At 39.4% G+C, this 15057-nt stretch overlaps 1 protein-coding gene across 11 annotated transcripts in view; it reads right to left on the bottom strand.

The window, feature by feature from the left end:
- The window catches only part of DAB1 (DAB adaptor protein 1), a 483333-nt gene that overhangs the window by 69579 nt on the left and 398697 nt on the right, over positions 1-15057 (bottom strand). The gene's annotated exons all lie outside the window — the stretch shown is intronic.

Below are 15057 nucleotides of genomic sequence, written 5' to 3'. Positions count from 1 at the left end.
ACTGTGTGTTTTGGTGGGTGTTTCAAGAAGACTTATCCTCACTCTTGGTACAAATCAAGGATTGCACTTGATTTTGGCTCTTAGCCCAACAGACCACCAAGCTACCATTGTATGCTAACATTTAGAGCAAACACTGTTCGTTCTCCCAGGGGATCTGTAAGTAAGCGTATTTCATAAATAGAAAAAGAAAATAAACCAAAGCATCACTGCAATAAGCATACTGTTGCTTTTTCTGTATGCTCCTATAACATGCTACGCGTTCTTCACAGAACCCGCTAACCTAAACCAATATCGCTGGAAATGGCTATATCCTTTATTTAAATGTGTGAAGCCCTCAGGGCATAATCTGAATTTCTTGATTTTACGACTATAAAATATATAATGATATTATCACCACAGTCAATAACATGCTTCTGGCAATCAATCCACTGAAGAATGACACACCACTGTCTTTTTTTTATTATTGTTTTCTAACTAATAAACTGTCAAAGTTGTACCCATCACACATTCAAATTACAAACCTGAAATAACACCTCCTTATATCTTGCAGGGCTGAAAACCAATCACATACCCACTTATAAACAGCGTACAAGTTCATGGGGACAATTTGCATTTTTATAGCACCAACGTAGTGGAAAATACAAAACACTGCAGTGCAGAATGACCTCTAAGACGCCGCACACACTGAAGGCTAGTGAATTAATTACTAAGTGAAAGATATTTCCCATTAGCTGTGCATACATATGCCCCGATGTCCACATATATATGCGTCCATAATTTTATGTATTTGCACATATGTGCACACACATGGTGCGCAGCTTCGTTTGGTATCAATTATCTAAAGAAAATTCACCGCAATTTTAATCAACTACAGATCTCCCGGGGCGGGGGGGGTGGGGGGGGGGGTGGGCGGCGGGGAAGGGAGGTACATAAGCAGGTGTAAAAGAGAAAATACTCATACATAATTATATGTACCTTTCAGTACAGCAGCAACTAAACAGCAGTTCAGGAAGCAATAATGAAAAGCTCAAATAGATTATTCTCCTTGACGGCACATTTCTCTCAATGGCTTCACAGACCCGCAAGTCCGATGCAGAAGGCTCAAAACTATCCACCACACCAAGGGATGGATCTTGATACCAAGATTCAGTTCTTTCTTCACAGGCATAAAATGTTCAGTGCAGAATGCTTATTTGGATTTTAAAACAAACAAACAGAAAAACAAACCCACAAATTCCCAGATGCTCCTGCTATCTGTTATCTAAATTTTGAACTTTTTTGTCAGAGGTATAAAACTTCAAGCTGCCAGGTTGTGTGTTTGTCACTGTCTTTGGGAGCACAACTGCCCAAACCCACTGTGCTGAACCTCGAGATCTGACGCAGAAAAATAAACTCTTTTTCCTTTTTTAACATAACACTTCAGAAAAGAAAACACACCATATCTAGCAGTATATGTACACAAAATTTAACTTCTGGTGTTATCGCTAGCATTCTCTTCCTTTAACATTTCTTAAATGAGTTTCTTAAAATTAGCCATTTTAATTTTTTTTTTTACAAGAGAGTTACTTAAGGGTTTAATTTCAAGATCAGTAATTCATCTCAAGTGACCAGAGCACATTCGCAGCAAGATCTGCTCGCAACATCAATCACTGCTATCTTTTAAATGAAGATGTCCTTTGAATTTCACGCTTATTTCATCAATGAAGGCTAGCTCCTAGCAACTGAAAAAAATTCCTACTGCTGTAGTGAAATGCAAACTGTTTTGGGGGATGGATTACAACCTTAAAAAGAATGATAAAATTTTAAACGGAATAAGTACCTCTAGTCTGTATAGGATCCTATCTGAAACTCTTGGTTACAGTATACAAGTGCAACTTGAATGCAATGGATGAAAACTTCTCCATTCATGAACTGATAGGGAAACTCCTAAAAGGTCTGCAAACGTGTTCTGGAGTGCTTTTAGCTTACCCAGCTAGAAATAACGTGCTGTAGGGTCAACAAGTGAACCCTGTTGAGCTCTACTGTATTAACAAAGTGATATTGCCAAGGTGCAAGGACATAAAACTTCAGCAAACTATCTTTTAAACCTCCTCCTGCCAAGAACCCCACCTCCTCCGATGAGCTGCCCTTGCCTAAGAGTGCCGTCAGGAAACACAGGAGCCTCTTAGCTTGAGGAACTAGAGGGAGAACATCCCTCCCATCCTGCTGGTGCTTCGATCCTCCTGCTGCTTCTGCTCAGAAAAAAGGTAAAATGCCCCATTTTGACAGCAATGCAAACATTTGCCTTGAATGCAAAGATGAGAATATTTCTACAGAACATGATAAACCATTGAAAGAGGGGAAACAGAAACCACTCTGAAGGCTCAATGAACTTCTATTACAGTTGAATTTAAAAACATTACCTACAATTTTAAACACAGGTAAGGGCTCTCCAGGAAAACTCAATCATCATTCAGACTATCATCTCAGCAGTACTTCTCAATTGTTCAGCACTGCTATTCACAGTAACCTCCAACCGAGAGATTTTATGGCTTCTGGCATTATTAGCCCGTGAATTACTGTACTCAAAGACACCTACACATCCCTACTCTTAGAAGTGAGTTTCCTATGTAAGTACATATGATGTTCCCATATTATTTGCTGTCTTTGCTCAGGGCTTTATGAGGAGAGATGTCATTCACAAGGCGACAGCAACTGCACTTGCCAAGTTTTTATCTTAACACTTTGTACTCTACACAAGCTAACACAAAACAAGATGTACATTTACTGTCTCCAAAGCAAAACGGTTGTGTGGTCTAGATTAAATTATGTCCTTATAGTACAAAGTATGTGTGAGCATATCAAAAGAAGATTTCAATTATTTACAGAGAAGGCCTGAGTATAAAATAATGTTTGATTAAAGTTTTGGACAAATTTCAGTGATGGAGAGTCTAGGGCAAGCACATGGGAGATGGCAGTGATTGAGTACATACGCTCCATGGGCAGATGACAAAGCACTCATTTTAGTTTTAGCCAGAAGGCTCACTGATCAATTTTATTTTCTTAGATGGTCTTTGAATTGACAGTATATGAGCACATCCTCAGACACAGAAATGACCAAAAGCTGAATGTAATTAAATGTCCTTTCAGCCTCTGTACCACACAAGTCCTCATAAATCTTTGAAAGCCATTTTGTGAGGTGCCTTTTACGGGCTGGATGCAGAAGCAGCTAAAATCCCAAATTCTATGTTGATCTAAACTGAAATAAGACACTGCAATAAAACTTTGTTTTGGGGTACTAGCCTTGCTCAGCAAGCTCCAGAGAACAACCAGAAGTGAAACAAGGAAAACTTGGTGGTCAATTTTCTGCTGTTAGAGATTAAGACTAAAAATTGTGTTTTCTGGACAACTAGAGGGGAAGGGAGATAACAGGTATCTGTGGATTATCCTCTTTAAAAGACAGAAGATAGTTTAGCAAACTTCGTTCACCTAATGTTACAAAGCTGGGGTGAATGTTTAAATCAAGCAGACATCAAAATGTCAAGTAAATAAAGCCCTTGGGAAAACAGGGTCATCAAACAGTTCATTCCTTACCCGCTTACCTGGATGTCAGCATGAAACTCGTTGTTTCTGAGACAAAATCAACTAAGAAAAGGTGACTGATTTTACAGTAATCCTTAATTGGCATTAATATGTGCACTGTGTTTGGACAGGGCACAGTAAAAGCCCAGGCACTTTGACAACCAAGGGACCCATTAAGGCTGTGCTAATAGGCCCAAGCAAAACAGCCCTAATGGGGCAGCCGGTAGATACCATTTACTGCCAGAAATCTCTATAAAGGAATTCCAAAGCAGCAAGGAGAGGCCAGCCCAAATGGCGCTGCTAAATTGCCCCAGAATGCGTCATTTCTCAACCAAACCGCAACTTGCTGGGGAAGAGGAAAGTAAATTAGAATTGCCTTTCCTTCCAAGCTCCACCATAGCACTGAGAAACACATTAGAGAAGCTGAAAAACTAGCTAACAGTAGGAAAACTGGTATTTAAAGATGAGCATCTAAATAATTATTTTGGTTTGTGAACATGCAACAAGATTTGCAGAGTCACTGAATTCCCCTGACTCTAATCCTACAAGAATTAGAAGTGCTCAACTTACTAAAAATAAAATCAAACCGCTTTTATGTGTCTATGTATATCTGGCTTCAAGTATGTAGTTTTCAGGAACAATTTTAATTAGACTTTAACTAATCCAGGACACAGACATGCATGCGCTTACACACAGCGCCCCAAAGTCATGTTGAGACACACAAATTTACAATTTACACTTCAAAGCCTACAAATACATTCTGTTGATGAGTCTATCAAAGAGTTCAGTTTTTGTTATGTATAAAGAAAGAGAGAGGGTGGAGAATCAGTTCACTTCATACAAATGCCAAATTCTTGTGCTGCCCTAAGATAAATGTTAATTCTCTGGGACTATAAAAAGAGCAAGTTAAGAAAAGGTTATGCTCTGATTAACATTCCCAAATTTCTCACATGTTCAATAAGAGAGGAATCTTTCCATTCAGGATAACTAATTACAGACACTGAAATCCCCAAAGAACAGAGCAATAGCTCATAACAGCTAAGGCAGGAGGACAAAGCCATTCGTTGATTTACACTTTATGCTCTCTTTTCGACCCTCTGGTCTCCTACTGCACCAGTGCTGCGTGCACACACTGCAATGGGACTATGCACCACACTGGATGAAACCACGGCCATGGGCCAAGCCTATGTGAGGGTTGCAACACTTCTCCTTGAGCCATCCCCTTTGTCAACGTAGAACTTTTGTTTTGTTGGAGACTCATGCCAGTACTGATAAAACAGTTGCAAAACTGACGCAGTAGAGCACAGCAGGCTGCATCATGCACCATGCTGTGATGGCAACTGTGTCACTAATGCGACAGTGCAGTTGCAGAACCACCTTGCACCTTGCTTCCTACAGAATTATTGACACTGACAATTACGTCTGGATTTATTAGTTGTTCTGATGATATTCTTACAAAATGCAGTTCTGGAATGTGCAGACCTGTAAGTTTCTGGCTTAAAAAGCTGGCTCCAATGCCATGGAATTAGAGGCAGCATGTGGCCTCAGAAGGGAACTATGTACCCACCTTACAAAGTGTATTCTCACATTGAAAAAGCAAAAGAATGAAAATGACTTGTTAAAAATGCACAGTATTAGATTTGTAGAAATTATCCTATGATCACATTAATTCAATAAGAAAAGCAGTTGCTGTTTATTTTCCACAGGCAAACGGAAATACCAGTATTCACCACATGACAGTCAAAAAAACCCAAATTGTTATTTCCCTGCTGAAATTGTTCACATTTTGCTATCCAATGTTTCAGGAAGCAAATTATTTTCATTTTGGCCTCCCACTGCCTCTGCAACATCAGAGAATGTCTCTCCCTGTTGGAAAAACAATAGGAGGCAAAGAGGAAAGCAGCTTTTTTCCTGAGACTTTGGGCTAAAAAACGCCATCAATTTCAAAATTACAACAGTGGCAAAGTGCTTCTTTCAATCTGGTCCTTTCATTTTTGCCTCCTGCTGCCATTCCTATTGTCAAAGTGGCAGCAGGAGGCAGAAATGAAAAGACTACTGCCGGCAATCACCCTTGGGCAAAGCGCTAGTAAGAAGTGAAACACCCCTGTGCCGTAACGAATTCCAGAGGTAAGAAATTGCGGTTTGCACATCTTGTGTGTGTAGCACCATGGAGGATCAGCCCATCAAGATAACTCTTCTGATTCTGGAACTACTCTGATCAGGCATCAAGGAGCCAAAGTAACTGGGCTGGTGCTCAGAAAACTAAGAATGCAACAGAATATTGTTAGGAAAGTAATAAAATACAACAAAAATAAACTGACAAAACCCACCAGATAACTCTACTGCAAGTAAGAGGAAAGGAAATTACTCAACTGGGAAAAGTTGGGGCAAGTTTTCAAGACACTGGGTAAATAGATTGAGTTGAAAGGGCACAAGGACCCATCTGCCTACCAAGCTAACCTAGAATGTTGGAATCCGAAGAGCCTGTTTGTATGTGAGGGGAAACAGGAGAAAAGACCAAAGCTGAGTGCTTAGTGCTACCAAAATTTTTATAATTTTTAATAAATTTGCTGAGCCACCTGAAGATCAGTCCAGTACTTCAGAGCTATTCACCTAAAGAACGGCAGGAAGGTATAGTGCGACCAGAAAGAAATCACTAACAACCCTCCTTCCAAACACCCTGCAAGCCAGAGAGAAGCTCTTGAATAGGGTTGACTATAACTAACCCAGCCAAATAATCACCTCTGTCTCATGCCCTTTGGTGAAGTTTCCAAAGAACCTGAGTTGCCCAACTGCAAATCAGGGTCCTCCAAACATAACTTATTTAAAAATGATGCCTTCGTTACCTAAAAGGAGAAGCTCAGTCCCCAGCGGAGCAGTACCTGAAGGTGTCTTTAATAGCTGGGCACTGCAAGGATAAGCAAATTGTATCCTTTTTGGAAGAAGTATGGGTGTTAAAGGGATGGTTTAAGCTAGTTCTAGGAAGTTTTAAGCAGATGGAGTAAATCAAGATAGAGGGTAGGAACTGTGTCTTGGTCTGTCCCTTCTTAAGGCTTGAAAGAGAACATATTATTTGCCAAGACTATACATGTGGTTTTGCTACCTTTGTGGTAACAAGAGTTCATTACAAGAGAACAAAATCATATTCCTCTGAAGACCTTGGGAAAAAAGCATGAACAAAGTTGACTTCATCTCCAGAAGTTCTTTAAAACCAGAGAAAACAACTAGGAAGCAAATAAAGAAGCTAATGAAATAGAATATAGTAGTATTTTTCATTGCATGAATTAAGTAAGAGAGGAGGATTTTCTTCACTACCACTGAGCCAAGATAAAGTTACCTTTCTCCCATTATAAATAAAGAGCAGGGGTACTTCACAAATAAAAGCACTAGTATTTCTTGCGCTAGACTTGAACAACAAAAATTTATGAAGCTTGAAAACTATACTCTGTGCAAAGTGCACCTAAACTGTTTCAACACCCGTGTTTCTTAAAATAATAAAGGAAAATTACTTAACAAAAATCCATATGAACTCAAAAGGAGAAGACTGTTTTATTCTTAGGTCAGAGTTCTTTATTGGCTTAACCTGTACAAAATCCTTGTCATATTAACTTTAAGGACATGCAGATAAAATCAGTCTGCTGAAATCAACACAAGCATAAAGAACAGCCTCAGGGGAAAAAACAGATTCTATTTATATTATTACAATATTACCAGACTTTAAAAACATTATTATTCCTCTTGCAGTTGTGCTTATCTTCTGAAGAGCACAAGACGTGTCCACTTCACGTAATACTCTAGTTACTTGGTGGCTGGTACCATCAAGCTTTTCTGGCTATTTCTACCTCTTAACCGTATTTTGCCAGACCACACTGAAAACATTTATCAAATGATGCATGAGTCCTCCTTTGGACTGCACCCCAATGCCTTCTCAATAACTTGCCTATAATTTATTCATTTACAAACAAAATTGACTGTGTCTAATCTCCATGAAAAAAACCCCCAACAACCTAATAATTTAATGTCTGTATGCGCTTAGTGTACTGTAAGATAGGGCATTGCTATGCCAGGTTAGTATACTATTAGCTGGCAGACTCTCAAGCATTTGACATGCAAAGTAGGTCAATTTCTAGCCATATAATTCTGATTATGTCAAAATATTTATTCATGAGTTTCCTAATTCAACGTACTTCAAATAAGTCATATTTATGTTAAAAAAAAAATAATCTAAATTATGGTTGCTAACAACTGGGTTATCACAGCTTCAAACACTCTGGTAATCCAGAGACGTGGATAATGCTTTTCCCTTACAGTGTACTATGTAGTAGCAGAATTGTTTTTATTTCCTATTGGCAACTATTTTTAGTCTGGTTTCCCAAGGAAACAGGAGTAGCACAGCCACACACTCCATGGGTTTACGTGGGAATGTGCAAAGCAACAGAAACTCTCATCCTCCCTTCCCATGCCCGTTCTTCCCTGCATTAACACTTGAACCTTTGGGTCAATTTCAGTCAGGGCTCATGTATATGATGAATTTTTCACTTTACCAGTCAGCTGAAATTAGGTGGCTTAAGAGAAGACAGAGACTTTACTAATGGATTTGCTGAGGAAAGGCCTTGCTGTGAGCTTGTATTTCCTTAGAGCTTAGATCAACATCCAGACCCAAGAAACGAGGCTTCCCCAGTTCCTCAACTCACAAAAGTCTTTCCATCAAAATTAAAAGATTACCAGGAGGAAAGCGGGGTATACAACGGCACACGATGCTCATGCATGCTCAACAACATCTAACCCCTTCCAGTGAGAGATGAGGAATAATAACTCCAAGCTGCAGGTAACACTCATGCAATAACAGGGAGATGGAAAAGTTCGTTACCCCACCAAGGACATCTGTGACTAGCTGATCATATAAAGACAAGAACAAAGAGCAACTCCATGGTTTTCAGTGCTGTTGCAGGCAAAGAAAAGGTCTTAAAGATCACCATTTTCTTCATTCCACTGTACCCTGCTGCAGCATTCAGATTATCTGGGGAATTCCCCTTGATTTACCAGTACTTGCTTTTATGAGAACCCACATGATGGATTCCACTTTTTACAAACCATATCCCTATTAAATATTCTAAAAACTTTATTAGGCTTGGCAAAAGTAAAATCTTTTAACTTTCCCTCCCAAGTAAGTGCTGCCTAAGCCTACATTTCATCCTATATACTGCCAGGAGGTGCAACTGAAAAATGTACAGTGCTATCATTCCTAAGGTAAAAAACTATGAGCCTAATTCTTCTCTTTACCATGTTTTCTTTTGCGCCATTCTAGCACCACACTGGTAAGTTGAAACGAAGAGATGATCCTCACAGCAATGCCCACAGCAAGGGGCAAAAAGCACAAAGGCTGACTGCAGGTTCTCCTCCTAGGTCATATGGAATATCTTATACATGTCTATAATCCATAGGATTCCTTGCTTCCAGGACAGAGAGGAAGGAACGGCTTTACCTTTCTTCAGTTAAGAAGTTGTCCCTGAAGAACACAGAAAGACATATGAGACTTAAAAGCTTTTGATGGTCTTTCACCTTTGTGTATTAACAAACCTTCAGTTTGTCTTTAAACAATCACGAAAGGCTGCACCTGAAAAAATCATTAGAGGAGGACACTCTAAGCCATCAACCACACTGCTACTTTTATAAGCTTTTAAATACAAATGTGTGGTTTTGGCCACCATTTTAAGAAGCTGTGTACCACCCTTGAGAATTCACTCCTCTGACACCTGCAGGAGCTGTACAGAGACCTGAGCACATTACAGCCATTACTGCCATATTTGCTCGAGGTACCACATATGCACACAGCTGTGTTCTGTCAATGACCTTTTTAATCAAAGAAAATAAAAGGAGGATATGAACACTTTTAAATGTTTTCAATTACCAATGTCCTAATATTAATTTTCTAAATGTTCTTCTACAGGAGTAATCAAATGGCGATCTGTGTTCTCTTTGTCTGGCTGTTTCTCACGCTAGGATTTAAATGCTATGTTTTATTTCATCTGTAATAGCTTTCCCTTAGCCTTTCCGGTGGAGTCTGCAGGCATTCAATATAATCTGATTGTTGATTATGTCCGTAGCAGTTATTTAACTGCCTATTGGACTGGTTTGAAAGAAACACAACAGTGACTAACAAGACTAATCTCAGAACTACCATCTAAGAAAAATTCTTTTAAAATTTAAATGCTAATTCTTTCTCTAGCCACCCTCCTATGTAATACCACAAAAATAAAATCTACTTGATATTAAAAACATCAACAGCGAGCCTGAGGCGGCAGATCAAAATATAAATTCAGGTGTTGAAAAAATATTTCTACTGTGCAGATTTTATAGTTAAAAGGCTACTGTTACAGAAAAAGCCCTTCATATTTTAGAAAACCTAAGAGTGTAAGACAAGTCAAGTTACAGCAGATGTTGCTAGGTGAGGAAGACTTGATGCTTGGGATCATATTTTGGCAAGCAGCAATTTAAAAATCATGCAGAACTCATAATGCAAACTCTGACACTGCCTCTTGGCTGGTCTGCACTGCCTCTTCAACCCGTCCCTCGCTTACACAAATTCCAAGTTCTTTATCTAAAACTTCAATACTTTCCTTAGGAAAATATGTGGGTTTGACTTTGTTTCAGATGATCTGATTTTACCCTTTCACTGTCTCAGATCTTAGGCATTTGTAAAGCAGAGAGTGCAGACGCATGGGCGCATGCATGAAAGGGACACGTTTCAGCTTGACTTTGATTAGAACCGCCTTGTCCAGCAATGCTTGCAGGACTGGCCTTGGTCAGCATTGAGCTGACTAAACATCCATCTGAATAACGCCACTGGAAAGCTCAGCGAGGGACCTAGCAGTAGTAGATAAAACAAGATCACCTACGTATTTCTCCAATTATAACAAACAAACAAACAAACAAGATTGTATGACAATTTCGAGAGCTTGGTAAACTTCAGCAGTGCCTTGTAATGAAGCCTTGGCAAGAAATAAGTGAAATAAAAAGATTTTTCATATTGAGGCTGTGTAAACAGTTTCCACTTTTAGAAATGTATCCTAGCAACTCACAGAAATGGGTTTAAAAGACAGCTGGACAAAACCATAATTTGGAATAAAAACAGATGTAATTGCTAAACCAGCGAGTCTGGTGGTTCTGAACTGGTCTAGCAGCCACAACTCAACTATGATTCAAGATGCTGAGAAAAGAAACACCAGTTTTAAATCACCTGTTTGTCCTAACATCTGCAGGAAAAACTATTAAAAAATGCATCAGAGTCAGTGGAAATTATTCTGAATTTTGAATTCCTTTCTTACTGAGGTAGAAAATCTCTCTGGCTTCCAGTAGAGAGGCCTGCTGGACCTACACCTCATATTTTATATTTGCATGTTGTTAGACAGAGGTATGAGATGCACAACTGAATTTTATTTATCAGGTGTTCACTCAATTCCATTGCAAATCAAATTTTTAAAATTTCATTTTTCAGGAGAAAACTGAAAGAACTGACTTGTGTAATAATGCACAGACCTTGATTAAAAGTCTAATCCATATTCAATAGAGAGATTCTGCTGACATCACCAGCAACGAAAAAGGTTCATAAAATCTACCATGAATACAAAAAGAGACTAACCTATATTTCAGGATTAGTATTCAGACTACAATTGCATGAGCATTATTGGTGATGGGGATAAACCATGTTTATACATAACAGGTCACCTTATAAAAACACCCAAGAAGATGAAACATGAGAGAAGAGCATCCTGCTCCTGAGATGCAAACAGAGAAAACTCCTCAGAACATACTCAATTTTACTGTGGAGGATTATTTTGCTTTCCAGTGACTGCTTATGTGCAAACTACAGTACATGGCACATACAGAATAATTAACTACCAGCCTGTAAATTCAGATACTGTTGGGTAATTAGCTCAGTCACAAATCTTCACAACTGCACTCAAAAGTGCTTGTAAATGGCAGCAGATACCAGGAAGTGGGCCACAGACTGGATCCTGGTTTGGTGTTCAAGAAGTGAGCAAGGGATTCTCGGGGGAAGGGAAGAGTTGGGGCTTTTTTAGGGGGTGAGGTTGTTTTCTGAGCCAACGCTTACCATAAATTCCCCTGGGTAGCTTAGCTATCAAGAGGAAAGTTTATTACACTGAACATCTAATGGGTAAGAAGATTTTTTTTGAAACTAACATAGATACATATAACTTCCTCAAAATTTACATTTAACAGTTTGCCAGAGGATATTTTTCCACAAGAAACATCAGTTAATTTTCAGTCTCGCATGGCATCCTGAATAGTCAAAGCGAGGCTCAACTAATTCTTTGGTTTTTCATTTCTCCAAAGGTCAAGTCTGAATAATTCTATTATGACGTTTGTCAATGGATACGTTACTAAACCAGTAGTACACACTGCAACATATTGCACATATAGAATCATTTAATTTTGTTTCAGTTGATAAAATTCCCATCCTTTATGATATATTCCCCAGATTGCATAAAAAGGGCCAAATCCAGAAACCTGTTTTTGATTCATAGAAAGGGAGTCATGACCTGACAAGCAGCAAGCTCTAGTTTCATAAAATCCACCTTTGCAGTGATATAAAGTAAATGATTTCTCTAAGAACACATCTCTCACCACTCTATTAATAATCATAGTCCATTGCAGGACCCTCCCATCCTGGAGGTTCTCAAGCAGAACCTCCATACCACGGCACCCAAGACTAAGCACCAACCAAAATATAGATTACCCTCTGGAGATGCACTGACTGAAGATGGATGCAAAGGCAATGAGTATCCTGTGTTGAACATGTCAATAGAGTTCCTTAAGTTTGGTGGGATGGAAGAGCAGTGATACCACCCTGAAACACCCTCCCAGACCCCAAGGACTCCTGCAGCGGAAAGGGCAGCTTTGCAAATCAGCGGTCTCCGATATATTTTTTAATTCATTGACCTTGCCCAACTGGGTTTTGAACTTTAAGCATCCAACACAAACCTGATGCCCAAACCATCCCGTGGCAAGGAGTCCCATAGTTTAGCAGTGCAGTGTATGAAGAACAGTGGCCTTCTGCTCCCTCTGAACCCAGCTCCCATCAGCTCTCACCTGCCCCACATGGCTCCTGCTCAAAACAACAGTGAACACTTGCTTAATTGGTTTTGTAGAACTAAACTATCAGATGTCTTTCCAAAGTGGCGACTGAGAAATGAGAGCCCATCACCCTGCACATAAATTTATTAGTATTTTTTCCTACTATGTGCATTGTTTTACATTATCAGCATTAAATTGTATCTGCTATTTTATTGCCCAGCTATTGAATATCATCATACCTTTCAATGCTTCACTGTTATCTTTCATTTCTACTACTTTGCATAGTATTTTACTGCTAGCAAACATCCCTGCCTCTCTATCTGCCCTTTTGCTGGCTTATGTTACTGGTTCAGGGTGGCTGACATCCATCCTCTGGCAATGCAGATGAAGATCACCATTTTATTACCACTTCCCCTCTATCTCAATTCTTTTATTACTTCTGAACTTTAATGCTTTTGGACTCATACCGCTTCTCAAGAAAAGGGTCAAAAAAAAGAAATCAGATGAAGACTAAACTGAAATTCAAATGGAGAGCATACCTAACACTACATTTGGATTTGTTTTAGAAAAACCTTAAGATATTTTGTTCTAAATAGAGTTACTGACCTAGAAACATATATTCATCTCCAGAAATAAATCAGAATTCCTCCTACATTAATTGCACCAGTGGAAGCTAAGTAGTCCCTTAAGTAATTTGAGTTTCCTTATTGGGGGGGGGGGGGGGGGGAATCAGACCTTCCCCATCACTGGGAATGTGTTTTGTAGAACAAGCTTCTTATGATTAATTTCTCTGCAGTAGTAAAGGCATCTTCCCTTAAAACAGGAATAGGTGTCAGCAGATAATCTGGGTGTTAGCAAGCATTGTATTAGCACGTAAATGAATTACTTCAAAGTATATAAAATAAAATAGTCTAGGTTTGTTCTGCATTTTTTCAGGGTTTTTTTTTGTACATAGGGTGTTTGTTTGTTTACTGTTACTGCCATAAAGATCCCCTCAAAATTGCTGATTTCTGAAATACAGTAAGCCTAGAAACTGGGGACTTTTTTTTAGGAGTCGCTGTAACAAAAAAAACCTGAGAACTTTAAAGAATTAATGATCCTGCTGTGTTTCTTACCTCCTATTCCTCTGATCATGAAGCTACTTCATAAAAGGGCAGTAACACCAATGATCAAAATCATCATCCTTTTCCTGTGCTGCCAGCAGTTAGAAGAAAGGAAGAACTCTTGCTCTATGCCCAAAAGAAGGGTGCAAATCCCAGGAGGATTCAAGTCTCTTGTCTTAATTAGAGGCAAATGTAGCTGTGCAGCCTGGAGCCAGGTATCAAAGATGCAGAGCAGGGCAGGATATCAGACTCCAAGATAGTCTTCGTCTATCCACGGGCTCTTCCAAACCTCAGCCTCCGAGATTTGGCTCTCCCCATGTGATACAGAAGGGGCATGAGAGCTGGCGTAGTCTGGACTCCATCAGCAGAGTGAGGAGATGAGGGACCGCGTGCCTTAAAGTTTGCCTTGCAACGTTCAGTCCCTATGTACGTGATATGAGAAACACATATCTTGTTAAGCAGGTCACAAAATTACTTCTGGAGGCTGTGCAACCATGCTTCACAATTTGCTTATGGGCATATGTGAAGTCTTAAGAGAAGAAGTCTCCTCTCCCTTTTAGCACTCTGTTCAAAAAGTTCTTGCTCCTTTTCAAACACAAGGCTTAAGTACCAAGAATAAAATTTCAACTCCATGACCCCAGGGAGGAGGCACCTCTGTCGACTGAGGTACTGTTCCCCTAGCAGCTGTTCAGCAGCGTGACCCAGCTGAGATTTAAGATCAAGGGCAACCAGGGAAACTTGTGTCACAAAGCACCAGAGAGTTTACTAGGGCCTGTAATTTCTTGTGAATCCCTTTTCCTTAGACAAGATGTTCTCTACAAATAGCTCTTTGTCTAGAGTAATTATTTGGGGATTAAGAAAAGCTAATAAAACCCTCTTGTGAAAGGCTGGATGAATTTGAGATGATAACAAGGTTGCGATGTGCCTAAGGGAGCGGGAGCATCTTTCTGATTGTAATTTAATCAGCTGTGATTAAATAAAAAAAAGAAACATTTACCTGTGCCCTGTTCAATAAATTCTTGTAAAAGTCTATATTCCAGCAGCCAATCTATTTTACCTAGTGTGCTTACTGTAGACAGGCTAAACTCAAATTTCCTCTAATTCTGCTCTACCCCAAGAAAACCAAAGGAAGCCGTGATGGTGCAGTACATGTGCTAAAATCCCTGAAGAATACTCATAAAAAACCAAAACACAGATGCGAGCAACATTCTTGAGAGACGTGGTCCCAGTTTCTGCTTTTAATATACTCCAAATCTGTATATCAGTATTGGGAATAGCTGCTTGCTTAGACTAG

Source organism: Phalacrocorax aristotelis, chromosome 6, assembly GCF_949628215.1.
Source record: "Phalacrocorax aristotelis chromosome 6, bGulAri2.1, whole genome shotgun sequence".
Taxonomy (NCBI): domain Eukaryota; kingdom Metazoa; phylum Chordata; class Aves; order Suliformes; family Phalacrocoracidae; genus Phalacrocorax; species Phalacrocorax aristotelis.
Note: the sequence above shows the minus strand (reverse complement) of the source record. Positions and strands in the feature narration are given on the sequence as shown.